Source organism: Ornithodoros turicata, chromosome 3 (genome assembly GCF_037126465.1).
Source record: "Ornithodoros turicata isolate Travis chromosome 3, ASM3712646v1, whole genome shotgun sequence".
Classification (NCBI taxonomy): domain Eukaryota; kingdom Metazoa; phylum Arthropoda; class Arachnida; order Ixodida; family Argasidae; genus Ornithodoros; species Ornithodoros turicata.
This window is the reverse complement of record NC_088203.1, coordinates 23,530,163-23,556,139: the sequence shown is the minus strand read 5'-3', so window position 1 is coordinate 23,556,139 and position 25,977 is coordinate 23,530,163. Positions and strand designations below refer to the sequence as shown.

General features: G+C 46.9%; 1 long non-coding RNA gene across 3 annotated transcripts; it reads left to right on the top strand.

Annotated features, from left to right (window-relative positions):
• Positions 1 to 893: 893 nt before the first annotated feature.
• LOC135390053 (uncharacterized) lies at positions 894 to 13,828 on the top strand. 3 transcript variants are annotated; one of them, XR_010421683.1, is made up of 3 exons: positions 894 to 1,042; positions 11,874 to 11,979; positions 13,187 to 13,828. It is a non-coding gene; the product is annotated as an uncharacterized LOC135390053 (long non-coding RNA). The 3 variants fall into 3 exon arrangements; XR_010421682.1 differs by lacking the exon at positions 894 to 1,042 and adding an exon at positions 3,092 to 3,147; XR_010421684.1 differs by lacking the exon at positions 894 to 1,042 and adding an exon at positions 3,605 to 3,638.
• Positions 13,829 to 25,977: the final 12,149 nt, after the last annotated feature.

Here is a 25,977-nt window from a genome sequence, read left to right as displayed (position 1 = left end):
CACACGAGCCAAATTGCGGCATCGTCGTCGTTCGCAATATATCCGATCACGGAACACCGTTGCGCACACTCACTGAGTGACAGCAACCTATATACAATTAAAGGAGTTCTACAGAGGGACGTATCCTTCTGCGGATATCATTTAATGGTATATAGGCTGCTGTGTTTCCTGTAGGGAGATTCCCATTAGCGGGTCTTATTTGCTGAATAGTTTTTTCTGCTGTAATTGTTACATCATGTCTGCAATTAAAATATCTGCATCAATCTTGTATGATCTTCACAGAAGTTTCCTCTACCACGGCCACTTGCGCGCGTCGCTTCTCCTCCGGCCTGCCGCCAGCGCCAGAATTCCTGTGACGGCGGAGTTTCGTTTTGGAGCCGCGGAGGGCGCCACGCACCGCGGACGAGCAGACGATATAGGGCACCCAGGACGCGCCGTGCTTGTGCCCCGGAGCCTCGTTTACGTTTTCTCTGCGTTCCTTTTTTGTTGTTGTTGTTTAGACTTTTCTGGTAGCGATATCGTGCATGTCCAGCACATGGTAGAGGAGGCGTGCCGATTGCGCTCATGCATGATAGTACCTCTCATGAGCATATGTCTAAGTCAACGAGTGCATGCTTTTTTGTACGTATACAGCACGGACCATTAGTTATTATCGTACAAAAAACGAAATCACACACGCCAAAAAGAGCGTTCCAATTAGGATTACACAGAAATTATAGTTGTCATTTCATATGCTTTGAAGCGCTGCGCGCAAGTGGCCGTACTTCTACTGTAACGCGCATTGTCTGCAATGTTGCCCGTACAAAAGGACGCTATTGCAGGATTCACAGCACCAGTAGTAGGGAAATGCAAACTGCATATTTTGTGTGCTGTTATTTTCACAGTATGCGTCCTCCACGATTGCGTCACGGGCTCCTATGGAACATGCACGGACATTGACGGCTGGCCATACGAGCTACCACCAGCCAGCTATGGCAGAGATAGCGACGGCTGTGCAAGGACTACAAAAAAATCACACCATGGTTCACCAGTAAGGATTCAAGTAAGTTTGGCAACCTGATTCCACATGCTAGGAGGCAGCCTATTTAAAGCTGAGGATGAATCTTTATTCAGCCATCCAGTGCAGTGCATGACGGTCTGCGTAAGGTCATGATTATACACCAAACCTTACCTAATCTAACGTGATAAAAAATTCTAACTGGCGACATACTCGCCAGGGGATTGTGGGATTTTCAGCAGTTGCCTTCTGGAAACCTTTGCCGTCATTTATGGTGTCTTTGGACAATTTTTAATTGAAGGAAATTAATTTTGTTCAATTAAACTTTGAAAATTGCCATGGCACCCCACTTTTTTTACAGAAATATGAAGTAATGCACGGATATCCACAGGTCCAACAAAAACTATGCACATTATCGCAACAGAAATCGTCGAAAAAAATAGTAAAACTATGCTTTACTCCCGCCTGCTCGATTGCCGCAAAGAACCTCGCACGGAAGATACTCGGAGAGGAAGAAGTGTTCCCGCCTCTTTTTTGTACCGTTCTTTCTCCTGCCTTTGCCTTCATGCTGGTGACAACCGTCTATCAGAAAGAAAGTAAAACGAATGAAAAGGGGACACTTCCCCCTCTAGACGCACATTTCGCGCGCGGTTCTTTGAGCGAATCAAGCAGGTGGGGCTAAAGCGTAGTTTTTACTAATTTTTTCGACTGTTTCTGTTGCGGTACTATGCGTAGTTGTTGTTGGGTGTGCGGTTATCCGTGGAGGACTTCATATTTCTCTAAAAAAAGGAGGGGGGCTCGCTTGGCAATTGTCAAGTTGCAATATACAAAAATAAATTTCCAGCAATTAAAAACTGACCGAAAAGCCTACCTCAATGTGGCAAAACTTTCCAGAAGGTGATTGCAAAAGTCCACAATCCTCCGTGGTGTACGTCGCCAAGTTAGAATGTTTTATATCTTTAGGTGTACACTGTAACACACCGTATATACGTAGATGCAAAAGCAGTATACAGGCCTAGACAGTAGAAGTAGCAGCGGGGTTCTGGTGGGTTGTTGTTCATCTGTCTGCCTGCTTGATGACGTCATGCGTCAAGATTAAGATTGACAATTCATAAGCTGATGAAGAATTCTCTTAGTGACGTTGCCGATTACAGTCGCAAACGTTGTGTGAAATTACATGCGACGTCAAGCTTAGACCAATCGAGTGAAAAAATCCGATGAGAAGGCTACCTACTCGAGATCGGTTACACTCTAAAAGTTGCTTTAAGCAGATGGCTTTGACCTTTCAGCTACCAATGGTCGCAGGTCATGGCGTGCCGCAGGTTTTTTGACTATAGCATGCGTGTGATCGGTGCTAATACGGCATCCGAAGGAAGTGCTGCGTAGTTGGTTTGCGGCTTGTCAATCTTAAATGATGAAGAACAGAAAAGTATAAAGAGATCACTCTGTGACCTACATCAGTGTTGCAAGAATCAAATATCAAGCCGCCACTTAATATAGAACGTAAATTCAAAAATCACGCCGTAGTTGACTGATAGAACTTTCTGTTCTAAACCATTACGAGCGACGGAATTAATTTATCATCTGCTCGGTTCTTCTGTTAGACCCACACGTTTCACCGCCGTGGAGGGCAACTTCTTATAGCCCCTTCTCTCCTCCCTGTCTCTATCGCCTCCTTCTGTCAGGATCTCGACATTCCAACAGGCATTTTGAAGAGGCACTAAAATGCCAAACTTTCTCATAGTGGAAGGAACGATGCCGTTATCTTGGCACCAACGCAAGGGGAATGGGATTCACATCGGTGGCGTGGTTCTCGATTTAAGAGAAAGAGCAATTTAATCTTTCTCGTTCCCTCTCCTTTTCAAGAGACGCAACAATGCGGGGACGGAATTTGATTGGTCTGTTCAAACCATCTCCCGCGATGACTGGACTTCTTGAGAAGGAGAGGGAAAGCGAAAGCATCAGCTGCATTTCTTTTTTCTATCGATCATAAATCACGAAGGACGCAACACACGAATCTCGTTCCCTTTGCGTTGGTGTCAAGGTCACGTCATCATTCGTTATGCGGAAACACGCCACCGCTTCGGATTGAAACGGCGTCCTGATGGGTGTACGCTTGGATTGTCTGCAGTCACCACGACTATTACAAGGTAATTAAAGAGGTGCACCAAATCAGAAATATTTGAATGGCTGTGATGTGATGATGAGTAGGTAGAAGAGATTGGATAACATTTTATTTGCTCCCATTGTACTCTCCTTCTCCAGAATATGATATCAGAATTTATTTTTTTCGGGGTGCACAGTTACAGCGTCCTTCTCAGTGCACTGTAAATATATATATATAGTTATATAAGAGCTTCGCATTCTGTTGTATAAGTGACACATTACAGAATTCTTTTGAAAAGCAAAAAAAAAAAATAAATAAATAAATAAATAAACAGTACATCTCATCTTTGTTTCGCTTTTATGCATATGTTACGATCTGCTCTGCACTCCGTCTTAAGGAATATTCATTGCAGGGAGTGCAACTTGTAGTCAAAGCCTATCTTAAGCACTGCAGCTACACGTGTGCAATGCCCTATCTTCCAAAATCACAGAAGTGGCAAAAAAACGGAATGAACCCGAGGGGGCGGACTGCGTGGTAAGAACTTTCGTGACGAGCACATCTTAGTAATCGCAGTGGATGTACACGCAAGACGTGTCCGCCTATTTCAGTGTCGATATGCTGCACGCGTCTGAGGTTATTTTGACATGCACCTGAAATATCTAACACACGGGGCTCGAAGCAATGTTTACCTCTCCCACGACCTGGATCGAACCAGCGATTTTCAGCTATAAGGAAGATAACACGTTACCGGTTGAGCTACCGAGGACTGCGCAAATCTTCGCCTTTGCAGTTGCCAAAGCTACAAGAGAGACGTTTCATTGTACGAGATAAAGACATGTTTCACAGAAATTTCACATGACGATACAGCGCCTTTTCCGTGCCATTCAATACACCTGTTACGCAAATGCCTCTTGTGGTTGCATTGTCATGAGTAAGTCCCGGATTTATAGAGTCAGTCCTATAAATCCATAGGGGGTTCATGCAAAACGAATATTTTTAGAATGCGTTCTAAATGATATTCTAAAATCTCTCTACGCATACCACTCACAAAAACGTCAAAATTCATGTTTCGTGTCTCATATAATTGCATATTTGGGCATATTGCTTCTGGTCGTCATACAGTCTGACAGTTGCATAGTTTTCCGCATTTTTCGGAGCGATGTGTTTGCAAATTATGTCATACTTCGACGCTTTCCCTAACGGCTGCCGTTCCTTTGTTTTCATACTGCTCACAGGTTATTTCAACAGCCAGGTTGTCCGCCCAAAGCCCATGTTCTTGCTACACGTCTAAGCTACTGCAATTATTTTAGGCTCATTCGTACTTCGTAACAGTGGATTCGGGTAGCACCACTAGCACCCAGAACCAAGTTCTCAAAAGAGAGCTCGCGACAGCGAGTTCAACTTGTGCTTGATGAAAAAAGGGAATCAAAGTATTGCAGTCTGTGGGTGCCGTTCTCAGAGCCAATAAACATCACAACAAAGAGCTGTCTGCACACAGCGTAGATCACCTATACCTAGGACTAATTCGCCGGAGTAACATCCAGCGGCACAGAGCATATTTTCGTGGTACATGGCTTTCTTAACTGGGAAAGCAAGAAGTTGTTAATCGCCCCATGTAAAAATGCATGTGCAAGTGCGTGTGCACACTTTTGAAAACGTACGTATATGGCTGTGGTGGCATATAGCAATGATCAAGGAAGAATATGTGAGTATGGACGCGTGAACGTGCGTTCCAACTGCCAATAAGGAACATGCGTTTTCATTTGTAGAACGCTTTTTAGACAATCTACGTATTTAAGCAGTTCCAAGGCACACAAAAGCTCCTGCAGCGAAATTCCGTGCATCATATTTCTGCATATTTCTTGATCTTCTCTATTTCTTGATATATTTCTAGTTTGACGTTTTGCGCAGCATATTTGCATACATATTGCATACATAAAATCGCGGGCCCTAATCATGAGCATACACAGCAGCGAGATGACTTTCTCCATAGCGACATTTGGATCCCGATCTATAATCCGCACAAATCAAAAGAACAAATTGACAAATTTCACGAAGTGCGCACTGACACCCTTTGCCGTTAATGACCAGGGAGGGGCTTTATGAGCCATGGAAGGCACTTGGAACACACATTTTTCACCGCTTTGTATGAACATACTACGTTGAGGAACTGTCACACAGAATATTTCCCTTGGGAAGCGCGAATTTCCTGAGAAGGGTAGTACAAAACGCTGGCAGTGTCGTCAATCCCGCCAAGATTCTTTTCGCTTGTTTATTGCCTGTCAGACGCCTGCGAGTTTGAATGCCCAGTCGAAAGCGTGAAGGGCGGCGCAAAATACAACTGCAACAAGAAGAACAAAAAAAAAAAGAAAAAGAAACACGCCTCACGATGGGTGATTGATATTACGTACACTCTGAGAACAGAACTTCACCACATAGCATGCTCTTAGCCAATCACCATCCCGATTGCCATCGTTCTGCCCCCTGATTGGCTAAAAGCGGTAGGTCTACGCTTTTTTGGGACACTTGTGCAGCTATGTTAATTGTCACAAAATGGCGTACGCCCCGCGCTTTCCACAAATTGGGGGTGCTCAATATCATTCTGTGCAATGGTTGGCCCTCACCGTGCTACGTGGTGAAGTTATATGTTTAGAGTGTGTACGGGATGTTTCACCTACACTCTTAAAAATGAGCTTCACCGCATTGCACGCTCCTAGCCAACCATGATCCCGAATGATATCGTTCTCCACCCTGATGTGTTGCAAACGGGAGACGTACGCATTTTCGGACCACACTCTAAAAACCGAACTTCACCTCATAGCACGCTTTGCGCCAACCATTGCCACGAATGATAGGGTTATAGCTTTTGATTCGAGGAGAGAGGGAGGCGTACGCCTTTTTGTGTCAATTATCATATATCCTAATTGACACAAAAAGGCGTACGCCCCCCTCTCTCTTCGAATCAGAAGCGATAACCCTATCGTTTGTGGCAATGGTTGGCGCAGAGCGTGCTATGCGATGAAGTTTAGTTTTTAGAGTGCATTATGTGATGGTTGGCTAGGAGCGTGCTATGCAGTGAAGCTCATTTTTAAGAGGTCCTGGTGACGGCTGTGCTGTCTAGTGTGTCTGTGGTTTTTCTTGGGTTTCCCACAGACGTTGACAAGCATATGTCGGCACAGTTCCTATAGAAGTCGGCCCAGGACCCACGTTCCCCCAGGGCGTTAGTCCTGACGCTGCCCACCTCTGTGAGGCCGACAACGGCGGCTTTTCAGCAATACTACACTCTTAAAAATGAACTTCACCACATAGCACTCTCCTAGCCAACCATCATCCCGAATGACAACGTTCTCGCCCCTGATTTGTTGAAAACGGGAGGGGGAGCCTATTTTGTGCCGTGCATAATTGGCACAAAATAGGCTCCTCCTCCCGTTTTCAGCAAATCAGGGGCGCGAACGTTGTCATTCAGGATGATGGTTGGCTAGGAGAGTGCTATGTGGTGAAGTTCATTTTTAAGAGTGTAGACTCTTAAAAATGAACTTCACCACATAGCATGCTCCTAGCCAACCATCATCCCGAGTGACATCGTTCTCTCCCCTGATTTGTTGATAACGGGAGGCGTACGCCTTTTTGTGACACTTATGTTAATTGTCACAAAAAGGCGGACGCCTCCCGTTTTCAACAAATCAGGGGGAGAACGATGTCACTCGGGATGATGGTTGCCTAGGAGCGTGCTATGTGGTGAAGTGTAGTGTAGTGTAGTCCAATGCGACAACTGCCTCCGATACGGTCACGTGGCTGCTTGCTGCAGCCGGCGAAAAATGTGTCCAAACTGCGGTACCTGCCACGAGAACCCAGTGTGTCCAGAATCCGAACCGACTTGCGCTAATTGCCGAGGAAAGCATTCTGCCTCGTCCAGGGACTGCCCGTTGTTTAAGGAGCAAAGGCGCATCGCAAGGGAACGCTCACGCTCCAACAGCAGCTATAGAGAGGCAAAAGCCAAAGTCCGCCATGCAAAGCGGTCGAGTAAGCCAAAGACATACAGGCGTGGAATGTCCCCGTCCAAGCCAGGAAACCCAGGTGCCCGTCTGCCATCTAAAAGCCCCCACGCGTCTCCTCAGCAAGTCATCTGGGCGGACACTGACTTCCCCCCGCTGGAGCCCACAGTGGTCTCGGTGACGGAAGAGAGCCTGCCCCCACAGATACGTAAACGGAAGACTACGGGCCCTCCCACTTCCCCACGACCCCCAGCCATCTCCTCGCCTGCTTACCAAAAGGCGTTAAACCGGCCACAGGGTACAGATCTGCCCTTGGTCATCATTCAGCTACTCTTTGCTGCGTTGAAGGCCATTGTCTCAGCCGTCCCCGGATGTACCGTTCTAGCTGAAATCCAATGGATCCTACATCTGGAAACCGTGATTGCGCCCCTGCTCGTGTCTGCCAACCAGAGCTAAGTGCATCGTCACAACAACCCAACAATCGTTCTACATAGCAATTATGCCTGACAGAAGGAACACGAGGGTGTTCCTCCCCCACATCCTTCAATGGAACGCCAGAAGTCCCTCCCATAAACAAGCCGACCTTAAGCTCCTCCTGCGGAAGTCCGACTTCGACGTGCTGGCGATCCAAGAGAGTCTTTCCCGACCATCGTTCAAGATATCGCCATTTGTATCCTACCACGCCAAGGGCCACCAGGCCGACGGCATTCCGCGGGCTTCTCTTTTCGTCAAGCGGTCCATTGCCCAGGCAGAGATCAACTTGTCTGGGCTCTGCTCGTCAACCGAAGAATATGTTGGGTGTTCCCTGAAGTCTGGATCCAGATCGGTGTCGGTGGTTTCAGTGTACCACTGGGGCCAAGCCCAACCCTGTGTCGACACCCTAAAAGCGCTGCGTCTTGCCTGCCCTGGCCCTCTCATCATATGCGGGGACTTCAATGCGAGCCACAGTCTCTGGGGCAGTAGGAAAAACTGTAGAAGAGGGAATGCCCTTGCCGATTACCTTTCTACCAGCGACCTTGTGGTGCTTAACACTGGCTCGCCCACCTACATGAGACCTCCGCGCTACGTAAATGCCCTTGATCTCACCCTGGTTTCTCCTGATGTCACCCTAAAGTGGGAAGCCGAAGCGGACACATGGGGCTCGGACCATTTTCCTATTCTCTTTTCCCCGCCATATCGGAGTAGCGAAGCCAGGAGAACGAAAATTGTCACAAACTGGGCAAAATTTAGGCAGGGACTGACTGCAGCCACCACAGACAACTTGCTTGATGGTATTCAGAACTCCCTGGCGAACAGCTCAAAAACAATTTCGTATCCGGCCCGTAGACCTCCACCTGATCTTCATTATCTAAGTCTCCGCGCGGCACGTAGACGGGCACAAAGGAGGGCTCTGAGGACAGGTCTTCAAGCAGACTGGATCTCCTATAAGCGTGTCTCGGCTGCCCACAGACGATATAGCTTGAAGTTACGGCGGACTCAGTGGCGACAGTTCAGCGGGTCCCTCACTGCCCATACGCCGACCACTAGAGTCTGGAGCACCTTGAAAGCTATTGAAGGCCTTCCCGAACCCGTAAACCCGCTCGTCACGCTATCGGTCGCGTCTCGACGTGATCCGAAGGTCATAGCTGAAGACTTTGCCAGGGAATTAGCGCAGACCGCCAGTTCCAGTGATTGCCGCCCCACACTTCGCCAGTCACTCACCGACCCTTCTCCGGTGGACGACGATATCACCATGTCGGAACTGAAATACGCCATTCGTAGCCTCAAACGACGGAGCGCGGCTGGCCCAGATGGAATCCCCAATCAGGCACTAAAGAATCTGGGTGAAGAGCAGCTGGAGGCTCTCCTTCATCTCTACAATTCTGTCTGGACCTCTAGGGCCATACCGCCTGACTGGAAGCATGCTAGGGTGATTCCAGTCCTCAAGAAGGGTAGACCCCCCTCGCAGTTGTCCTCCTACCGTCCTATTGCTCTAACCTCATGTGTCGGCAAGCTATTGGGACGGATAATTCACAAGAGGCTGTGTTGGGTCCTGGAGCGCGACAATCACTTCCCCGAACACATTACAGCTTTTCGGAAGGGTTGGTCTGCATCTGACGCCATCGCTGAAGTGACTACATCGCTCAAAGAGGCAAGGGAGTCAAATGCATTTGCCCTCGCTCTGTTCCTTGATGTAAAGCAGGCCTACGACTCTGTCACTCACGCAGCATGTTTGGCTGCGATACAAGGTGCTTGTATCGAGGGCCGCCTGCTGAGATACCTCTGGGACTTTCTCTCTGCCCGTACGTTCGATGTGTGCGTCAATGGGCGCATGAGCTCAAAGAAAAAGTTCGAACGTGGGGTCCCACAGGGCAGTGTTCTCTCTCCTACTCTATTCAACCTGATCATGGCCGGTGTCCACCGCAGGATTCGCCCATCTCCGTATACCCTTCAGCTTACCATCTACGCGGACGATATCTGCCTCCGCGTTGTGGGAGACAACAAGGAGAAGCTTCGTGACACCGCCGAAATTGCATTGAACGGCCTCAGTGCGGCTCTTCTTGGAAGGGGACTTGTCGCATCTCCAGAAAAATCTCAATGCTTGGTTTGCATTCCCCGCCGAAAGTACGTGGGCAAGGGTTTCCCTAATCTCTCCATCAACAGCACCCCCATCCCAAGATGTGTGGTTTGTCGTTACCTTGGTGTCACCATTGACAGCTCTTTACGCTGGTCTAGGCTAGTAAGCCAAACGGTGTGTAAAGGCAAGAAGACTCTTAATTTACTCCGAAGGATCAGTGGCAAATCATGGGGCTGCAGTTCAAGTTCGCTGCTCACGCTACACAAAGCCCTCATTCTCTCGCGTATCCTGTACGTGTCGCCGTACGTGGATCTGGGACCTTCACAATGGCAGGCTCTTGAGCGGCTCCATCGGGCAGGGATAAGAACGGCGCTTGGAATACCCAGCTTTTCTGGAATTACCCAGACCTACCTGGAAGCCAAGGAAAAGCCTGTCAGTATCCACTCCGAGCTTAGGGGGCTCCGCCACTTAGACAACTTGGCCACGTCCAGAAGCAAGCACTCTCTTTTCTCTGCCCTCGTAAAAAGGTCACACACGTCTCTCGGCCGCTTAGCCAGCGTATACGCTACTAGTGCCCTGGCCCACAGTGAGCGATCGCCTCAACATCCTGCTGGGTTACCTTCAGTGCCATGGCGAGAGTTTGTACCGGGTGTAACGCTCGACGTTCCGGGCCTTCATAAAAAGAGGGAATGTAGCCCCCTGGTCGCTAGAACGGCGGCTGAGAACCTCATAACTGACGTCTACCACTCACATACTCTGGTATTCACTGATGGCTCTACTGACGTTCGTACCAAAAGTGCCACGTGTGCCTTCCACATCCCGTCAGTGAACGTGTCCTGGCAAGGGAGATCATCGCGTTACCCGATATCCTCCACGACTGCTGAGCTCCTGGCTCTCCTGCATGCAGCTGCTGCGGTCCAGGTACGAGGGTTTGCCAGAGCAGTCCTACTCACAGACTCGAGAAGCGCCCTATGGGACGTGATGAACCCCATGTGTGACAACATCTTAGCGCGAAGCATCAGAAGATCGTGCGCCCAACATAAACAAGCTGGAGGCGATATCGCCTTCCAATGGATACTGTCCCACGTCGGTGTCGGCGGCAACGAAAGGGCGGACCAGCTGGCGTCCTCGGCACACCTGGGCTGCAGCAATGTTTTGCCAACTCCGGACGACGCCGACAGGCAGATGTCTGTTCAGCTCCTTGTTGAACAGCGCCACCCTGGAATACGGGACATCATGCATCATAATCGCCCTCCTCTTCCCACGCAAAATCTTCCTCGAAGCATCCAGACCATGCTCCATAGGCTCCGCACTGGGTGCGCGTTCACCAATTCTCAGCTGTTCAAGATAGGCTCTAGGGGTGACGCCTGCTGTGGCAACTGTCAACAACGCGAAACAATCGACACATCCTGCGAGACTGCCGAGCATACCATTCTGCGCGCGAAACACATCTCCCTCGCTCCACCTCGGGCTCGCTAGCAGACATCCTCTACCCCGCTGGTTCTTCTGCCGAACGTTCCGCCAAAGCAAGAAACCTCATTCTCTTCCTGCTGAAGACAGGCCTTGCTGATCGACCCATCTAATACTGTACTCTCCCCGATGAACTCGTGCACCTCACCGCCATCCCCATCCTTCAACCTCCTCTATCCTCCATCCGTCCGTCCTTCCTTTGTGTTTTGTTTTGCTATGCGTTTTCCTTTTTTTTTTTTTTTGGTTATAGTCGTGACGACGCCCACTTCTGTGTGGCAAAACAACGGCGAGCCTATCCTGCCATCACCCCCCCCCCCTCATTTTTAAGAGTGTATCCCCACCCCGACCCATTCTTAAGAGTGATGAGCTTGTCAAACGTGTAAAATAGGCAGGAAGCTCGTGAAGCTTCTTACAACTTTTTCTCCCAGGTCTCCCTTGAAGTATTTGTAGTGAATAAAAACTTGATTTATTCGTTGGTTAATGTCCTACTAACATTCTTTATAATCTCGATGCATCGAAATCACTGTCATGGGTTTTCACCGGGAACTTAGCGATGCACTGCTGCTTCACACGCCCCTCATTACGCGTGCGCGGACTTTTTAGTGGAGGAGGAGAGACGGAAAAAGAATGTGTGGTTTGCACAACATCACCGAATCGGTACACTTGTGCGAACACCTAACCACTAACACTCAAGCTCAAATAAAATCATTTGTGTTTCTAATCTTAGGCCTTGCGATGACCTTTCAGAGAGGGCCTTACAAGAAGTCCCATAAGGAACGTGGAATGAGTTATGGCTACGGACACTGTCATGGCGAGGAGTGTTATTAATATCCATATGGATTTCTTCATTGAAGTGAGTATGAAAAGAAATATTTTATCACGCAACTAATCCGGTGTTACCAGCTTCGTGACAGTTTAAGGCGCCATTTTCGTCATTCTAAAAGCGTACATCTAGTCACGCATCAATGTTGATGGTTGATGTACAAAGAAGGAGATCGCTACGGCGAAGCTGGATGCTATATTATTGGAATGCAATAATAAACAAGAATATAAACGACGTTCAATAAAACTCCAACACCTCTATGCCAACTCCCTGCGGTCTCCAGGACACATCCTGTGCAAAGGTACAGATTGAGTGTCTAGCGGAGGATGTGTACAGAGTATGTGGCCTCTCACGTGGATTGCCTGCCGCTCTTTCTGTGCGTAGTTCATATTTCGGGTGATTTGCATCGCAAAATTCAGCGATGGATATTTTAACAACGTTTTAGAGTTTTTTAAACGTGGAATGACTTTCAACTAGGAGCATCTCCTCTACTGTTATGTCGCTTTTACGCGGACCCTCCTAATTAAACAGGTAATGATAAGACGGTAGACACCAGCATGAAGGTTAAAGCGGGGGAAAGAAAGGTAAAACAAGAGGCGGGGACACTTCATACTCTAAATGCACATGTCGCGCGCGCTTCTTTGCGAAAATCAAGTAGGCGGGACTAAAGCTTAATGTTCACTAATTTTTTTTTACTGTTTCTGTTGCGATACTGTGCATAGTTTTTGTTGGGTCTGTGGTTATCCGTGGAGGACTTCATATTCTTGTAAAAAAAAGTGAAGTTCTCTCGGCCATTTTCAAAGTACAATTGAAAAAACAAATTTCCCTGAATTAAAAATTTTCCAAAAGCCGTCTTAAATGTCGGCAAAAGTTTCTAGAAGGTAATTGCCGAAAGTCCCACGATCCTCCGGCGAGTGCGTCACCAGTTTATCATACTAGGTGAAACACCCTGTATTTCCACTTTAAAGGGTAAAGGCTGATTCACAATACAGCGTTTTACGGTTCCATACGTCGTCTTACGTGTACTTTCGTTCCTTCCTGAATGATGTTCCGTTGCAATCGTTCGCTGTCAGCGGACGTAACACGCAAGCGCAACCGTAAACGCAAGAGCGCGAATCAGGCACTGTTACAACTGAAACAGGCGCTTTTAGTGTGAAATCCCAGGCATCATTTTGCTTTCAAAGGAGCCTTGAGCTGGAGAAGACATTTTGATAACTGATATTTCGTCTCTTTTCAGCTACTGGGACGGGTTCCACACAGTTTTCTCACTTCTGACCACGGTTTCTGGTATCACGTGTTGAAGCACTCTTCCAAGCAAATACACATGCTCATTATAAGCATATCTATGTTATTAGGCATGTACATTCTGCTCTCTTCCCAAGCCAGCGTGGGCTCGTTACGCAGGATGGCTGCCTCGTCTTGCACAGCATAAAACACAACCATCCACCAGCCACTATACTCCATGCTGTAGTTTCATTCTCCTTTGCTCGACCACGATGACATGGCAATATGCCTACACGTATGGTTTAAGAAATTTACGGCGACAAATATGTGTGAGGATCAGTCGTGGCAAGTGAATAGTAACACAATGACTTGATGCATGCTGTAAACAAAGCACCCAGAAGCTGAAGGCTGGGCACAGAATAAATACATTCCAGCCTACATGTGACAATAGGTCACATGGGACTCTTCAAACTGGCTATCTACTTCCATGTGAAGACGGACGCAAAGAAGCCGACCCACGTGGGACGGAACTACAGCTTCTCGTACAGCATGGTAGCTACGTGTAATGTTAACACATTTCCGCATTGCGGCCTTCATGCACAGTCATTGGTCGGTTATTTGTTGGAACGAAATAAATCGCTGCTGGTGCTGTTGATATGCACGTACTGAGTTTCTTTAGAAGAGGATGTACCTTCTGGTCTTTCGGATGCAAACCTACATCAGAATCTTTGAACAGAAGGGACCAGGAGAAACTTCTCATTTATCAGGAGTTCCATTTACCCAGGGAATCTGGTGTAGGATATTAGACGCTGTCTTAGATTGCTTATAGAAGTGCACAAGTTGTAAACAACTCTTGTGCGCATTGCTGTTGCTGACATAGTTTATAGAAAGAGGAAATATTATTAAGATATACAGTCTTCGTTAGTGACATCTCGGAATCGCTTTGACTCTGGGTTATTTCTCACGATGCATCTTTATGAGCACAACTGGCGGACAAACCGGATTATTTCAGTGAGCAACCGCCACGTGACGCACTTATAATGAACTCTCCCTCGAAACCAGGGTGTAGAACCGAAACGTTTTTCGTTCCGGTTTTCGTTCCGGTTCTATCAGAAACGGTCCGGTACCGGTTCTGCTCCGGAGCAAAAAAAATAACGGTTCATATCGGTTTTAACCGGTTCCGCTTCTGGTGGACATATTCATTCCCAGAAAAAAAATCAATGCTGCAAAATGTAAACCCGTTTATATGCATACATCGTATTTAATATTAATAGGCAGCTGTGAAATTGGTAGCTCCCGGTTCCTGTATTGTGACTGTCTGATCAAATAGTCTTTTTCTTTTCTTGAAGCGCATGATACAGACGGACTTGTTTGTCATGATGTCATACGTAAAGTACTTTCTTGCTGGATTGTTGCGATCGCGTCCTATCCGAATGCCTGTTACTGCTTGCTCGCCAGCAAGCACTACCGCACGAGTACGGCGCAAATCGAGGAACACCTTCACTCACAAACGTGCTCGACGGCTCCGTTTTCGTTTCTTCGTGTCCTGTCCACAAAAGAGGCGAAACTTCGCACGCGCTTGCCTCGCGGATACGTACATGTATTCAACTTCGCTGCTCTCAAACAAGGGACACGTTACGCGAGATTACCGATAGAGAAGCCGTTTCGCAGCACCCTCGGGTCGCACATTGCTAGAGAGTCACAACCGGTCACATGTACATCTAAGTCTATGTGCGCGAACAATAAAACGTTACAAAGAGAGCCTAAGGGTCATAATATACCGACATATATTGCACCGTAACCGTAACCCTCGTAAAGTATCTATGACATGACTCCAGAACAAACGACGACAGTTTCATTTGCCTACTCGTAGTCCAAACCGGCGAAGTTTTTGATTGAACCGAAGACCGTTAAATAAAGTTTTCGGTTTCCCTCCTGAGCGAAAAAAACGTATACGGTTTCGATTCCGTTCCGGTTCGCACCAAAATAGCGTTCTTTTTTTTTCTGTTTTCGGTTCAGGTTTTCGATTCGCTCCGACACCCTGCTTGAAACCCTGGCAAAGAAGCTCGTGCGCTCTCTCTCACAGCCGTCCTTTCCACGCTTTCACGTGTTCGAAACAGATATTTTTCCTTCTGTCGTTCCGTCACTTCCCTAGTAGCATACATTGTTGCAGTGACGTTGAAGCAACATTGTAAATGTGGAACAACATTTTGCAACATCTGTTAACATTATTGTAATATTACCAAAAGTGGACCAACGTTACTATCTGTAACGTATCTGTTCCTGCACTCTTAAAAATGAACTTCACCGCATGGCACACTACTAGCCAACCATCATCTTGAGTGATATCGTTATCTGCCTTGATTTGTTGAGAACAGGAGACGTACGCCTTTTTGTGACACTTATGCTGTCCATAATTGTCACAAAAAGGCGTACCCTCCCATTTTCAACAAATCGGGGCAGATAACGATATCATTCGAGATCATGGCTGGCTAGTAGCGTGCTATACGGTTCATTTTTAAGAGTGCAGGAACAGATACGCCACTTTGAAGTCCTCAACACTCCTCTCCCACTTCCTTTTTTTTTGCTATAGTCGTGACGATGCCCACTTGAGTGCGGCCAACAACGGCAAGCTACCTCGACATCCCCCTCATTTTTAAGAGTGTGCAACGTTGCAGAACAATGTTTCACCAGTGTTGCTAGGGAACAGAGTCTGAACGTTCCTCAGTCACCTTCCAGCAACATTACTCATCCAAGCCCCTGACAGTACCCTATAATCGCGCAAAATTTTCAAGACGGTTGTGAAAATATCTCAAACATTGCGCGAACGTGGGTAATGCCCACTTGAAAATTTTGCGCCAGCAGCGATGCTGGAGAACATTTCCGCAACATTGAGACAACGTCCCTTCAATACAAATAAAACAAAGAGGGATTGTGTGTGTTATTCTGCTGCAGCATTGAGACAGCTTTACAGCCATAGTTTTCCAACAAAAATACATTATTAAAGGGGCGCAAAATAGGTCGACGAACATTCTCCAATTATTATGCCCAATGAAAGAACGTAGCTCGCGATATCCAAATATGAAATTCTTTTCCTTCTAGCGAGCGTCTTTAACATAAAACAATGCCATTCAAAGAGCATAAACCTCGTGAGTCTCTCCTTATCCTTAGGACCGGGTCACATCACCAAGTTCCAAAGTATAGCAACACCGAATCCTACACTCTTAAAAATGAACTTCACCACATAGCACGCTCCTAGCCAACAATCATCCCGAGTGACATCGTTCTCTCCCCCGATTTGTTGAAAACGGGAGGTGTACGCCTTTTTGTGACACTTATGTAGAAATGTTAATTTTCACAAAAAGGCGGACGCCTCCCGTTTTCAACAAATCAGGGGAGAGAACGATGTCACTCGGGATGATGGTTGGCTAGGAGCGTGCTATGTGGTGAAGTTCATTTTTAAGAGTGTAGGCGCTGAAGGTGGGGGAGATTTCGCTTTCCTAGCCAATGGCGGACCCCACTGAGAGAAGCTGCAGCTCGCGAGGGAACCGGTTGCGGGAGCATTGCGGTGTCCTGGTGGAGCAATACAGCACTGAAAACATAGTGCGCACGTGAAATGGAATATTGAGTGTTTTTGGTACAGTTTGAACTGGCTGCCTTAGATTGGACAACTGGGAATATGTTTACAATTGACCTCACTTCTCGATATTACAACGAAATTAATGTATAAACTGCTGATGAGGCGTGACGTCAAAATGACGTTCACTATTGTCGTCAGGACATCGCTGGGCGGGGCATGAGGGCGAAAGAGTGCAGTGAATATACAGGATGTTTCACGAAAATCCCCCGGCTGAATAATTCGTGAACAGGTGTCGCTATCGAAGAAATTTCAGTTTTCTTAAAGATCCTTGGAACATCGGCCATGAACTGAGTAGTGAGCGGCTCATTTGCATACGCTCACTAATTAGATAAACGTCTTAACTTTTAACTTTTACTTCCCACGTTTACGGGACCTCTGTTTTACGCATCGGGACCTTCAGCGAAAAATATTGCAAGAGAAAAACTACATCGACACTTAGTGACTTTTTCGAGTAATTAATCGGTTTCGGTTTACATATTTCTTGCGCGGAGCAGTGCACCAATGCGCTCTTTGGATCAGCTATCCGACTGTCAATTTCGTGTTCATCCGCCTGGTTGACACACGGGGGTGACGGAAGATAAGAACAACCGTAATACCGCAGGAGACCACTTTGGTGTTCCCTCTCCTTCTCTACACCCTTAAAATGAATTTCACCACATAGCACTATTCTGGCCAAACATCAGACTATACTCTAGAGATCTGGCCTAGGATTTTCCCTCTCCCTCGCGCGCTCCGCCCACCCGGAGCGCGCCAATGGGAGGACGCGTGGGCGGAGTCGACTTTCATTGCCATCTGGGGGCAGAGGCTCGAACGTAGACGGAGACGTGCTTTTCGCGATGAGATGGCGCTGCTCGATCTGTGGACCTAAAACGCGCGTTCCTTGGGACCACGAAAATGGTCGGCGAAGTACTGCGTCTGAGCGATGCTCGCGTTTGTCTGTTTGTTTGTTTTTGCTTTTAATGAACGTTTTATGATGGCTTGTTTTTGCTTTTAATAAACGCTTCATGATCGGCGTTTCTGAGCGATGCCCGCGTTTGTTTGTTTGTTTTTGCTTTTAATCAACGTTTTATGATGGCTTGTTTTTGCTTTTAATAAACGCTTCATGATCGGCGTCTCTGAGCGATGCCCGCGTTTGTTTGTTTGTTTTTGTGCGTACGTTTAGGTAATGCCGACAGCAGACTCTGGTTCTTTTCCCCCTTTTACTGAACATGATGACACTCGTTGTTACAGAAGGACTTTGACGAGACGCCCAGGCCGTTTCTGTGAGTATGTTGGGTAATGCTGGCTAATGACGACAGAAAACTACTGTTTTGGTGGTTTCTTTCATTAAACTTTGGTGGCACCGTACCGCTGTCAATCGACTGGGCGCGCATCATCTTTCTATGTGAAACCAGGAGACGCATGCAACTGACCACAGCGGGCTGCGAAATTAATGCACATGCCATTTATTGCAAGGAACTGCATGGACAGGCTTTTGTTGGCGATGACAACAGTACATGGGGTTGAGGGCTGTCCTCTGAAACCCTGTTGTCAGGGAAGGCACACGCCGAAGAACGCCCTACTATCAACCAAACACGGGCGCAACGATTCCGCGGACGTCTTATCAAGATCATTCTAACAACGCGTGTTCCATATGTTTAATAAAGCAAACAAACGCGGGCATCGCCCAAGGACGCCGATCATGAAGCGTTTATTAAAAGCAAAAACAAGCCATCATAAAACGTTCATTAAAAGCAAAAACAAACAAACAAACAAACGCGGGCATCGCTCAGAGACGCCGATCATGAAGCGTTTATTAAAAGCAAAAACAAGCCATCATAAAACGTTCATTAAAAGCAAAAACAAACAAACAGACAAACGCGAGCATCGCTCAGACGCAGTACTTATCGCCGACCATTTTCGTGGTCCCAAGGAACGCGCGTCCCTAGATTCAGAGATCGAGCAGCGCAATCTATGGAACACGGGCCAACTCAGGGCCATGGTGAATGGAACGACCCAGTGGACGTAGCATCGCGAAAAGCACGTCTCCGTCTACGTTCGAACCTCTGCCCCCAGATGGCAATGAAAGTCGACTTCATCCAGAGCCGTATATTAAAAGGGAGTCTGGCCATTGGGAGGAGTCACAAAAAGAGGCTCGACCTGTCAATCACAGTTTCGCTCCTCTGATTGGGTTGCTTTTTACCAAGGGGGTCGCCATGACACCTTACTGCCACCCAAAATGGCGACGAAAACAAACAGTGGTGAAGCGGAGATTTCGCGACAAAAAATTTTCACGGACTACTCTGGTTTTACGCTGCAAATGTACATTTTCATATACGTTTCTTGGAAATCAGTTTCAACGTACGCTCATCCATCGATATCTAACTGAAAATAATACGTTTTGTCGCCGGTGTTAGACCTAGGGCCTAGTGAAGACGGCGATCACAACGAAATCACAACGAAAACGGCGCTGTGCTGTACAATCTTATATTTAATTGCTGGATTTCATGGATATAAACATTCTTGCCTCTTATATTCCAACTATTCATGTAGATTTGTTTAAAAATCATACCGACAACAGAATGTGTCCCGGCAGGTAGTTCCACCGGCAGCGGTACAACGACGGAAGCAGACGACAATTCCCGACGTGCCGTACGCTCCCTAGGTGGCGCTCATCAAATTTGCACCAACAATCCACTACTTTTGCAGATTGCGAGAGGTATCCATTTCAATCCCATCCAATCCACTTGCCACCCAAAATGGCGTTGCCCATGTTGGATAAGGGGGCAAATAGTGAGGATAGGCTGATTGATAGCGCCCCATATTTCAAGACTTCATTGGTCGGAAAGCTGAAAAAGTGGGTGGAGCTTCAGGTATAGGCATGACCCATTAATGGCCAGACTCCCTTTTAATATACGGCTCTGACTTCATCCAGGGACTTTAACTCCGCCCACGCGTCCTCCCATTGGCGCGCTCCGGGTGAGCGGGGCGCGCGAGGGAGAGGGAAAATCCTAGGCCAGTTCTCTAGAGAATAGTCAAACATCATGCCGCATGACAACGTTCTCTCATTGGATTTGATAAGTATGGGAGGCGTACGCCTTTCTTCTTCTTCTTTTCTTTTTGTACCAATGATGCCGTACATAAGGACAAAAAGAAAGACTCCGCCTCCTGTCTTCAACAAATCGGGCGAGACCGTTGTCATTCGATATGACGGTTGGCTAGGGGCGTGCTATGTGATGTAGTTTATTGTTAAGAGTGTACCGACTAGTTCACACGCTCGTGGCGCATTCGTTATCATCCATGATAACAGCATGCTATCTCACCTACGGAACGACAGAACCGGCAGTGCTGTTTACCAGTCGCTGTGAGACGGCATATCAAAGCGTCTCTTCCTAATCTTCCGTCAACCCGTGTGTCACCCATGCGAATGAACACGAAATTGACAGCCGGTTAACTGATCCAAAGAGCGCATTGGCGCACTGCTCAGCGCAAGAAATATGTAAACCGAAACCGATTAATTACTCGAAAAAATCACTAAGTGTCGACGCGTTTTTTCTTTCTTTGAATATTTTTCGCTGAAGGTCCCGATGCGTAAAACAGAAGTTCCGTAAGCGTGCGAAGTAAAAGTTAAAAGTTACGATGTTTTTCTAATTAATGAGCGTATTGAAATGACCTGCTCACTACTCAGTTCATGGCCTTTATTATCTCTTTACCGTCTTTACCAAACAGAAGTTTCTTGGCTAGCGCCACCTGTTCACGAATTATTCAGCCGGGGGATTTTCGTGGAACACCCTGTATATTCAGTTGGATTGGAGCCATTATTTACTTTTTGCGACAACTATTTTTGAAAACGTTCACCGTTGGAAACGTATCACAGTGCATTAAAAAAAGTGCGCGTCGTACACGTGTTTATTGCCCGTTTAGGGCAACATTTGGGTTATGTTTCCGCAACGTAGAGACAATTGCAGCCATATTTAACCAACACAAATACAATGTGGAGGCAGCATTTGCGTTGTATTTTTGCAACATTTAGGACAGCGTTACAGCGATGGTTCTTGGAAAAGAAATACAACATTTCAGGCAACATATTCATAATGTGTCCAGGTTTTGTGAGGGGTCTCGTGCATTCCTCTCAGTTACTATCCCAGTAGCACAAGCCTGACTTAAAAACATGGTACTTGACAGAAAGAGATGCTAGGAACGTCGTTCGGTATAGCAGGGAAGGGTAACGGTAATGGTAACGGAAACAGAAACGGTATATTACCGAAATTGGAGATGGTAACGATAACGGAAACGCGTACCACTGTCCTCCATTACCGGAAACAGAAACGGAAACGAAAATTATCGTCCAGTATTGAATTCGGGAAATGGCTGTTACTGTTGTGCGATAACATTTCAGTGACTTTTCATTTTATTTTTGTATTTTTATGGCTCTATTCCCTGTAATGCTCTAAATACTACAAGACAGCATGGAAACACGACAGCAATATTGGATATCGAGGGTGCATCACTCGCTTACTTACTCGTGACATTCCCTACCTACATGACATCAAGGCATGAGACTCACACAACACAGACTCCACGCACTTTACTCCACCATAGCACGAGGATGACAGCATATGATTTTTTATTTTATTTTTATTTTTTACTTTCTTCATTTCACCATGGCTATGGCAGTAGTGTTTACTACTGGGAGCGTCCGCCTATATGAATGCGACATTGGATAAAGGTTACGCTCATATTGGGTTGCTGGACTCAGAGTGACTGAAGACATGTTGATACACTTCTTTAAAAATCCTGCAAGATGGGCGCATCCCAACGACGTAAAATTACTTGTGTAGTGTGTACGACATCGAAGCAGCACTTGGGCAAAACAGGGTGCTGACAGAGCCGGACGGGCTGTCCGCCCGCAGCTCTGTAACAGCCGTTCCATTACCGCAAACAGTAACGGAAACGTAACGGAAACGAAATTAAAAGCTGGTATCAGAAACAGATAACGGAAACGAAAATATAGCAGTAACGAAAATGGAAACGGTAACGGAAAATACCTCCGTTATCCCTCCCTGTTCCTGAGTCGTAGATACATGGGTTAATTGCAAGGATGTATCATCGTCACCGTTACAAATGCTTTACGCCGCAATACACTTAATCAAAGTACCCCAACAGTTTTGTGTTTCAGTATATGCTCTACCCAGTGGGACGCGCAGGCGGCATCCTCCGCAGAATCTACCTCCATAGGTAGCTCGCCTGCTTGATCACCATACGGGGTTTCCCCACCTCCAGTCAGGCGGGAGAGGCACGGCACTTATGAAGTCACGCATCGAAAAATGTGTACATACGGTGCCGCATTGTTGTTGCAGTGTTGTGTACACGTTGCTCGAGTGTTCCAAATGAATGTTGCAAATGAAGTTAAAGTTGTGGACATTAGTGACATTTGGGGAATGTCTCAGTATGACATTGGTGAAATGTTGCCATACCATTCAGTGCTTCCTGGGGTGTGTTCAACAAACATGGATGTAACGCTTTACAATGTTGTAGGAACATTGTATAACGATGAAAGTTGAAAGTCACTGAAAAGGTTAGCCAGCTGTAGGAGTCGAACCCACATCTTCTGGATTGCCGGTCCAGGGCTCTACCAATTGATCTAAGCTAACACGCCTTCTCAGCGACTTCCAGGGTGCGTCATCTGAAGGGACAAACCAGCCACTCTCTCTCACTCATCCTCCTTTCACTCTTACATTTCTGCTCCCTTATACACACATTCATACGACGGGATCGAGGCAGGCGGCAACTGTTGAACATGAGAGAACTGATGTTCTGAGGCTGGAAACAACATAGAAGGGACAAATACATACAAAGCCTCATCGTTAATTTCTTAGGCAAATTGAGGCTTTGTATGTATTTGTCCCTTCTATGTTGTTCCAGCCTCAGAACATCAGTTCTCTCATGTTCAACATTGTACAACTGTTGCCTAGATGTTGTGTTGTGCTAAATAAATATGGCTGTAACACTGTCATAATGTAGCGAAAACATTACCTAAATGTTGCCACAATATTGTGTGTGCGTTGAAGAATATTGCTGTAACGGTGTCACAATATTGTGGAAACATGACGGAAATGTTGCATCAATGTCGTATTTCTGTTGGGGAAACATAGTTCTAGTGCTGTCACAATGTTGCTGCAACCGGTTTTCAAGAGGACAATAGCCACGTTTCTGCAACGTTTGAGTGAAATACTACCACGACGTTCCGGCAACAAATTGTTCTACTAGGGTTGAGGTGACGGAAATTGAACTCTGAACTGCTTGGATATCTTAAGGTGGCTCATAGGCAAAGCACGCTCTGAAAGCCGATACCCAAAACTGATCGGCTTATACTGAGGACGCACCACTAGCCGGTTTCTACGCCAAGGCTTTTATCCTACAGCCTGGCTAACCTTTTCAATGACTTCCATCTTTCATTGTTAATTTCTTAGGCACTTGAGGCTTTGTATGTGTTTGTCTTTTCTATGTGTTCCAGCATCAGAACATCAGTTCTCTCATGTTCAAGGCTTTTAGGTTTGTCAAATTCAATCCGAGAAGTGTTGAACGGTGTCTAGGTAACCACTTGATGACATACGATGTGTGTAATGACCTATGGTATATACAGTACATGAATCGTCCACTGATACACGAACTTCGCATTGCACCGGCCATGGACCGAGTGACTGGGAAGTGAGACCTGAGGACCACAATTGCGTATCATATGGAATATGAGTTGTGTTCTTGCTTGCCTGACATAGAACTCCTAACGAAAGGAAAGTTAGGTAGCAAGCGAGCTGGTGGTGGCGATCCATGACTTGAAAACCCGAGACGAGGTAGGGACGAAAACAGACACGCAAACACGGGCTCAAACTCAGCTCAGAACTCCTGTTCCAAAGTATAGTGCGCTAGAAAGTGCATAGTGCCTTCTATTGCTTCTTCATGTGTGAAGTCACTGCTTTCAGGCCAGGCGCACAAGACAGACAAACTTTATCAGAAACTTCACCCGTTAAGGATGGCGATGTGAATAATCACACGAACAATCTTATAGAGAAGGTGATGCTGGTGGTGATGGAACGTCCCAGCGGGTAGATGTGCGTGGCCTCACGCTGGGACAGTGCCGGTATAACTCTGCCCCAAGTACAAGATTTTATAGCGCATCTTCATGGCGTCCGCGTTTTTTTCGAAGATAGATATAATCAAAGCCCACGACCAGATTCCGGTCAACCCACCTGACATCCCGCGCACGCGCACGCGCGCCGATGAGCAATCTCTATATTCGTAACCATCATCACTCGTTTAAAGCATATATGGATCACCATTTGGACTTCTTGGATTTGGACTCTGGATTCCCGAAGCAAGACACACACAACGTGTATTGAGGACATTTTGCTGTTGGCCATTGGTGCCGCCTGTGCTTGGAATGTTTTTGCCCCCACCATTTCGCCATTAACATTACAATGATTTCCTTTGAAACTAATCTCTTTTGTCGCCTTGACGTAGGTAGCTTGCATGTCTACAGATAGATAGCTGACCCAATTTGTAGTACAGCAAATTAAGAACGCTGAATTTAATGTGCTTTTTCCAGAAAGGAATTCGAAGTAAGTACAGTCCCTTTTAAAAAGTAAGTCAATTTTACTTCTGCGTAGCGCCTATCCGGACAAACGTGCACTTGTCCTTACACTGCACCGTTGCGCTGCGTCTAGAAAAAAGTGGTAGCTTCGAAGCACGCATTTGTGTTACACGCATTATTTTTCGTCCTGTTTTACACCACAAATAAAGAAACACAAATCATACAGTCGTTGCTACCCCTCTGTGTTCCTGATTCTTTTAAAGCAAGGAATGCGCAGCTTTGGATACTAGATATCTGTCCTCGAAAATAACTAATAACAGCGTTCTGCTACGTAGGTGCAGTGGACTCCCGAAATCGCGTGCTGAAACGAGAAAGATAAGAGCTAGCCCATTCACGAGTTCGCGGACGGCGTTTCGTCGAAATCTGCCGGGGGTGTCTATTTTAAGCGATAAGCAAAGCCACGCTAATTAACATTGAGCTAATGCGAATAGTTGTGCGTCATGTAAATCACTAGGTGCGGAATGAATGTTCTGATACAAAATGACGCCGAAAAAAATGTTCCGGGAGAGGAGCTAAGGGCAACCGTTTGCGATAAAAAAAGCATGGTCGATCCATTGGTGGATCGGACGGAAATGCGTTAGCATTAAAACTTCAATACCCTTAACCCCCTATCCCTACAACGACCCTTCACGAATGTTACACAACCCTTCACACGACCCTACGCAGCGCTAAGGAAAGACAGCATCCGCCGCCAAACGAGCCTGTTAGGGGCTCCCTCCGACTCAGCTGGCAGCGCAGTCTCTGCCTACTTTCGTCGGTGCTCCTACACTGTTAAAACGGAACTTCACCACATAGCACGATCTTAGCCAACCATCATTCCGAATGATATCATTCTGTGTATTGATTTGTTGAAAATGGGAGGAGGCGCCTATCTGGGACAGATTATCTTGTCCCAGATAGGCGCCTCCCCCCTGTTTTGAACAAATCATGACACAGAATGATATCATTCGGAATGATGGTTGGCTATGAGCGTGCTATGTGGTGATGTTCTGTTTTAACAGTGTACGCACAACTTTCATAATCCACGGCGCGACCACGCTGACACGCCCGAACCTGTCGACCGCCATAGCTGCAGTGGACAGTGCGCAGCGTCGGGCGTTCTCCACGCAACTCTCCCCCTCTCCACTCACCGCGCATGCGCGCCGCGCTGTGGCTACAGGTAGGCCACGCCGTGATTTTTGCGTACCGAGGACTCTAACGCATTAAAAGAGTGTTCGCAGAACGCATTGTGTTTGCGATAACGGTTTCAGAAGCATGATAAGCCAATCCTGCTGTTTATTTGAATTGCCAAACTAGGATTTGATTGGTCCCTTTACCAATCAGCTTGCGCGGACTTTCCCAGGGCTGGAGCTGCGGGCTTAGGTCCAACGCTATATACTAATGCTGCTCCTTATTTTTAGTTTTAGCACGGTCCCTTGATAACTTCCTGGTCACGCAGCTTCTCCATGACTCTATTTGGGAAGCTTTGCCCAGGGACCAGAGCGGCAGTGCGGAGGCGCTGCCATCGGAACCCGGGAAGGAAACGCCTGCGTCT